This window comes from Sminthopsis crassicaudata, chromosome 5, assembly GCF_048593235.1.
Source record: "Sminthopsis crassicaudata isolate SCR6 chromosome 5, ASM4859323v1, whole genome shotgun sequence".
NCBI classification, from domain to species: domain Eukaryota; kingdom Metazoa; phylum Chordata; class Mammalia; order Dasyuromorphia; family Dasyuridae; genus Sminthopsis; species Sminthopsis crassicaudata.
In genome coordinates, this window is record NC_133621.1 from 311,214,462 (window position 1) to 311,220,467 (window position 6,006).

General features: G+C 38.4%; 1 pseudogene; it reads right to left on the minus strand.

The window, feature by feature from the left end:
- Window positions 1-903: 903 nt before the first annotated feature.
- LOC141543219 (pre-mRNA-splicing factor SPF27 pseudogene) lies at window positions 904-1,620 on the minus strand (annotated as a pseudogene).
- Window positions 1,621-6,006: the final 4,386 nt, after the last annotated feature.

Consider the following 6,006-nt stretch of genomic DNA (forward strand, 5'->3'; position numbering starts at 1 on the left):
TAGAAGTATATAACAAATAACATGATCAAATAATCATAAATTGAGAATTTATAAACATAAGTCCATTGTCCATTAGTCTCATCTTGTGTTAGGAAGTCCAATGATTCCTGCTGGTTTTAAAGTTCTTTAACAGTCCTCTTATCAGCCATGCTTTTTCAGTGTCAGATGTTTCTTAGATTTTCTCCTTTGTTTTGAGGTCTTTTTCTTTTTCTGTCTCTCTCTGATGGACAAGGCGAATACAACTCGTTGGCACCCATCTGATTCCTTCTCCATCTGAAGAAATATAAGCAAACCCTCTCCCCCAGGCAGTTAATTTATCTGGTCCCTTCCATTCACCATTTTCTGGGTCTCTCCACATCACCTGCCAATTATCTAAGGACAGTGGAGCTGCCCTTCTGGTGGGTGATAAAACCTGTCTGCCGGAGCCAGTGCATTTTTGTCAAAAATTTAAAAATGAATGGTATAGAGAACTAAATTTAGAAGTTCTCTAGGGTTACCTGTGGCTCCCCCTTTCTTTTGTTTTTGGAGGAGTGTCTTAATGTCTCTGTTTCTTCTTTACTATTGCCTGACCTTGCAGATTAAATATTGAAAATTAAATATTGAAAAGGAGCATGTCTTTGAATTTTTTCTGTAGCTATATGCAATTTGTGGTTCTTTAGTGTTTCCATGGTCTTTTGTAGACATGCTTCTAACATTTGTTCCTCAGGTGCACATCCCAAAATATCATCCATACAATATAACAATATTATTTTTAGAAATGCTTTTATTACTGGATCAGCAACATACATTTGGCACATAGTAGTTTTTCATTCCCTATGGCAAAACTGTCCGTTCATATCTTTTATAAGGCTCAGCCAAATTAACACTAGGCACTGAAAAAGCAAATCTTCTCATATCTTCCTAAGATGCCCTTTCTCTCCCTCCCCACTACACCCCAGTTTTTCAGAAATCCTGCTGGATGTTTTCTTTGTTTGCCTCCCCATGCTGCTACTTGATTTGGAAGATTTCATTTTCTAGCTGTATAATAGTCCGTTCAATCTCATAATTTTTACTGACGAGGGAGACCCAAGTTGATTCCATTTCTTGTAATTTAGATCCAGCAGTGAGTTGCATGTTCTTTCTCTGCCAGTTTAAATCCTGAATATGTTTTCTTAATTTCTGCAGTTCCTTCTGGGCTTGTTCAATCATATGAACTAGATTTTCATTATATACTTTCCAGGCATTGCAACCATGTTGTGACATCAACTCAAGGTTTTCAATGCGAACTGCCTGATGCTCCAGTTGGGCCATGGAATTGTTTACACATTCCTGCCATGCAGTGATATCATTCCTCTGCCCAGAGGAGGGAGCTGGAAGTTCATATCGTTTCATACTAAGCAATTCAATTGGCTGTTGGGCAGCCAGTCTTTCAAATTCATTTCTCAAAATGTCAGTCTCAAAGGCTGAGTAATCCGGGGCTGGGAGGTAGCTCAGATAGTTCTTGGTAGGCCGGTACCTACGCATTTCTTCCTCTACCAAGGCACCAGTAGCCTCCCGCACACCAGGCGCTTCGTAACCCTGATCGAAGTAAGGCAGGGCATCCACCACTGCCTCCCCAGTGACAAGACCAGTACCTGCCATCCTGCGGTCCCTGTTCTGGCACAAAAATGTGAAGGCCCGGGCTAGCTCCCTCTGAAGGGCTCAGAATCAGCCCTAGTCAGTATAAGCAAAAGTCTTTGCCCCACGTTGGGTGCCAAATGTAACGTTCTGATTGTCTTTCAGTTGTAATCCTTCTCTGGGAGGAGATTTCTTTTCTGTATAATCTTTTCCTCTGTGTGCAGGTTTCTTGAGAGGCTTCTGGAGCCTCCAGCCAGAGCGAATGTAGAATCTCAAATCTGCTTCTTCGTGAATCCTGGCTCTGAATCTCCTCTAGCTCTTGTCCTTCCCCAATCCAGACTCTCTCCTTCCAGACTGCCGTCTAAACTCAATCTCCCAGAATAGACTGCATGTCCCAATGCTGCCCTCTTTTATCCTCGAAGAGAATGGGAGGTGAGAACTCCCAGGCACCTGTGGGAACTCCTATAGCCAATGAACTTGCTCCTTTTAAAGGTTGTGTAAACTCCTTTTCAGAACTCCTTTTAAAGGTGTAAACTCCTTTAAATGTGTAAACTCCTTTTCAGAAGTCTAAAGGTGTAAACTCCTAAAGGTGTGAACTCTGAGCTAGAGAAGTGTATAGACAACCTGAGTTATCACCTTGTAATCCTAACAAATGAGTTTACTCATTTCATGTCATACTTTAGTCCCATTCAGCAAAATGATAAATATATAGGAAAGTACTTGGCTGGACTAATTAAAATTGGGTTTTGGTAAGGCATTTTGGTAATAAAACAAGAAATACTAGAGTAGCCAATAATGTGGATTGCATTGGTTTATTGAGGGGTTTGCTGGAAAGAAAGCAGCATTTAGCCAGAGTAGAAATGATAAATATCCTGGGGGAAAAAAAAAAAAAACAAACTATCAAGTAGTTGAGGAATTTAAGGTCATAGAGAAGATAAAGAACACCTGTAACAGTAGTAATGCACAAAGAGAGATGGAAATATAAAAATATGATCAGATAAAAGAATGTCATATTGTCTCCTTTCTTTGCCCCAGTTAGCCATTGAGAAGGCACATGTGAAGTTATGCAAAACATTTCCATAAAAGTCATTTTCAAAAGAAAACATAATTTCTACTCTCCCTTTCTACCTCCCCCCAAAAAAATCCTTAGAAAAATAAAGTTAAAAAATGTATGCTTCAATATTTATTCAGATAATCCATTTGTTTTCTAGGTATGGATAGCATTTTTCATCATATATCCTTCAGGTGGTCTTGGATCATTGTATTGCTGAACATTGGCATAGTCATTCACAGTTGATCTGGATGATACGTTTAGGTGTCAGTAATATCTCTCAAAGTTTTGTACACTATCACCTGCACCATGTTGGTTCTATATAATCAACCACAGAGATTGCCCACTTTCACTGAGCCCATATCCAAGCTGAGCTGATAATGAGAAAGCAGAGGATTTCCCCCCCCAGTGCCTTAATCGTGTGATTATTTTTTTTTTACTCCCCTTCTGATGGGAATATCAGGGACTCATAACTTCGAAGAGACATAGGTCTACAGAATTTTCTTAAACAAAGTATTGTTACACCAGTAAGCATGGTAAAGCTGCAGAAACTATGGCAACTAAGACTGGCTGGAGAAGAAGTTGGTATCCGAGAGTGGGAGACTCTCTCTTACAATGTGGTCCAATGACTTTCAATGGAGAGATTACAGATCTACCAAATTGGTCATGTGTTAGGACAGCCACATGATTTCATTTGTCTAGTCTCTTTGGTCCAAGTGTCATCTCCTAAAAGAGAACAGGACAGAATAGCACTGTCTAGAAATTTACAAGAATTAAGGATAATGCCTCATCCCAAATTCTTTAGAAAATATTTATAAAAGAAAATTGATTCAAACATTTGGCTTTAAGTGTATGATAACAAAAAGAATTACAGAAAAGAATTAGCCAGACCTGCATACCAAAATACTTCTCACTAAGTCATTCTTTATTTTAAATGATCAAATCATTTTCCAGAGGCAACTTGGCATAATATGTGCTTTCTTAACGTTTTTCTATGTGCATCATGGACTCATCTGGTGATATCTGTGAACCATACTTTCTTAGATTCATGCCTTTTGAAATGTACAAAATAAAATGTAGGATTATAAAGAAAACCAACTACATCAAAATACAGTATTTTTCTAAAGTTTAAGGACCATATGTACTGGATAGAGATCTAATTCCCAAGGCAGAAAAATCTGGGTCCCACCTCTGATACATACTGACCTTTGGACCATGGATTTAAGATAATTCTGTGACTACAACGAGTAGAAAACTCACCAGCATGTATTGGTAGAAGGAACTTCTTTAATGAGTTTTCCCACAGCAACAAAATCACAGATCATGTATCTAGATTAAAAAAATATATATCTGGCAACTTAACTTTTAGTTGCTTTCTAGAGGTGTTTGATATTTCCAAAGTGCAATGGATTATTTGGGTCCAAATACTTGGCCTCCTATTTGTGTGCCCTGGATTTTTATCTCTTTAATCACTGACATCCCACTACCCATCTTGTAAAATTCAGCTGAAATTCAGCTGCCTGTACAAAGGCATGTGTGATTTTCCCCCTCTCCTTATAGCTGACTTTCCTCTATTTGTATTGCTCATGCCAAGAAAAAGTAAGAGACAGAAACATTTTTAAGACTATCTAATTTACTTATTGAGCACTGCTTTCAGAACAAAAGGTCCTGGAAAAGGGGGAACTTGCTTTTGTGTTCTTTCCCTGAAGCCTTACTCAGTGTTAGGCACATAGAGAGTATTTCATTAGTGTTTGATGATTATAACTTAGACAAAACCAGGACCCTATCCTCATGCAGCTCACTTCTTAAAAGGTACATGAGACACAAAACTAGAGAGCTATAATCCCATCATTCTATGATCTGTTCATGGCTGTGCTGAAAAGCTCTCTGAGTTGGGGTGGAACAGAGAGCATCAACTACTTGATGAAGTAGCTTAGAGTCAGGAAGGCCTGAGTTTTAATTCACTCTCAGCCTGAAGAATGTTCAAATTCAGTCTCAGACACTTACTTGCTATGTGACTTTGGGCAAGTCATCAGTACATAAGAGGGTTGGACTAGAGAGGTTCCTAGGTTTTTCTTCATTTTAAATCTTTCATTCTTCAGTTCTACAAAAAAAGGATGAAATTAGATTTTTTTTTTGAGAAGGTAGGAATCTCAACTAGTTTTTTAAAGGAAAGGAGAGAAGGGAAATTCAAGGTAAAATTAAATATGTGAGAAGAATGATAAAAAGGAAGAGAGAAATATCATAGTGTGAAAGAATGACTGTTGGACCCCAAGCAGGAAAGACCTAAGTTTGAACCATGGTTTGCTGGTTGTAGAAGGAATAGATGATACATCTCTGAGAATATTTGCCTCCTCTTTTGTACAATGGAGTAATAACTCTTGACATTACTTCAAAGGGCTATGAAGTGAAAAATATCTTGTGAAATTCATAATTCTAAAGAAAAAGTTATTTTGGAAGAATGAAAGGGAAAAGAGATCCCCTCTGTGTTGAGAGCAGTAGTTTTTAAAGTGCAGTTCATAGAACTCTACTGTGGATCTCTGAGATCCTTTCATTGGGTCTTCTAGGTCAGAATGATTTTCACAACCCTAAGACATTTTCTCTATTTTCTCTAAAATAATGGTAGCTCCTTCTTTATGTGCTTTATAACTTTTAACAGTGACTTTTCTCCAAATCATTTTAATGCATCATGATTTAACCAAAAGAGAAGAGCTAAAGGTCAATTGAGCTGCTTTTTAACTAACATTACAGGGACTGTGAAGCAGCAAATAGATAGCCATATCACAGATCCAGATCAACAGCACAACAGCCTGTCCTAGAGTGGACCACCTCCCCCTCCAGATCCACTGAGAGTCCTGATACAAACCTCATGAGGTTGAAGCCTTCACTAATGACTGGAAGATCTGCCCCTCCTTCACCTGCAGTATGGAGATGAACAACAATTCAATGAGACTAACCTCCCTTTTGCCCTTCCAACACACCATTTTAGTTTCCCAGTGGCTAATTGGTATATCTTATCATCTTTGGCTGATCACCAGTATCACTAGATACTAACCCCTAAAGTGTAAGCACACTATTTATATTCAGTACGTAGCTACCATTGTAATTGGTTTATTAACTGTTTGACTACATTTGTTTTGTGATTTCTCATTTATCAGGAGTCCTGGGTAATTTCCCACATGAAGCACATCATAACTATCATCTTCTTAGCCCTCAATAGTTATCTTCCTCGTTCTAGAATGTAAGCTCTTTAGGGGCAGGGATTGGCTATGAAATGAGGGGTGGAGACTTCTGTAATATCCAATTAATGGAGGTTTAGAGAAGGGGCTTGTGCTTCATGATAGGAAATAAAATTCTTT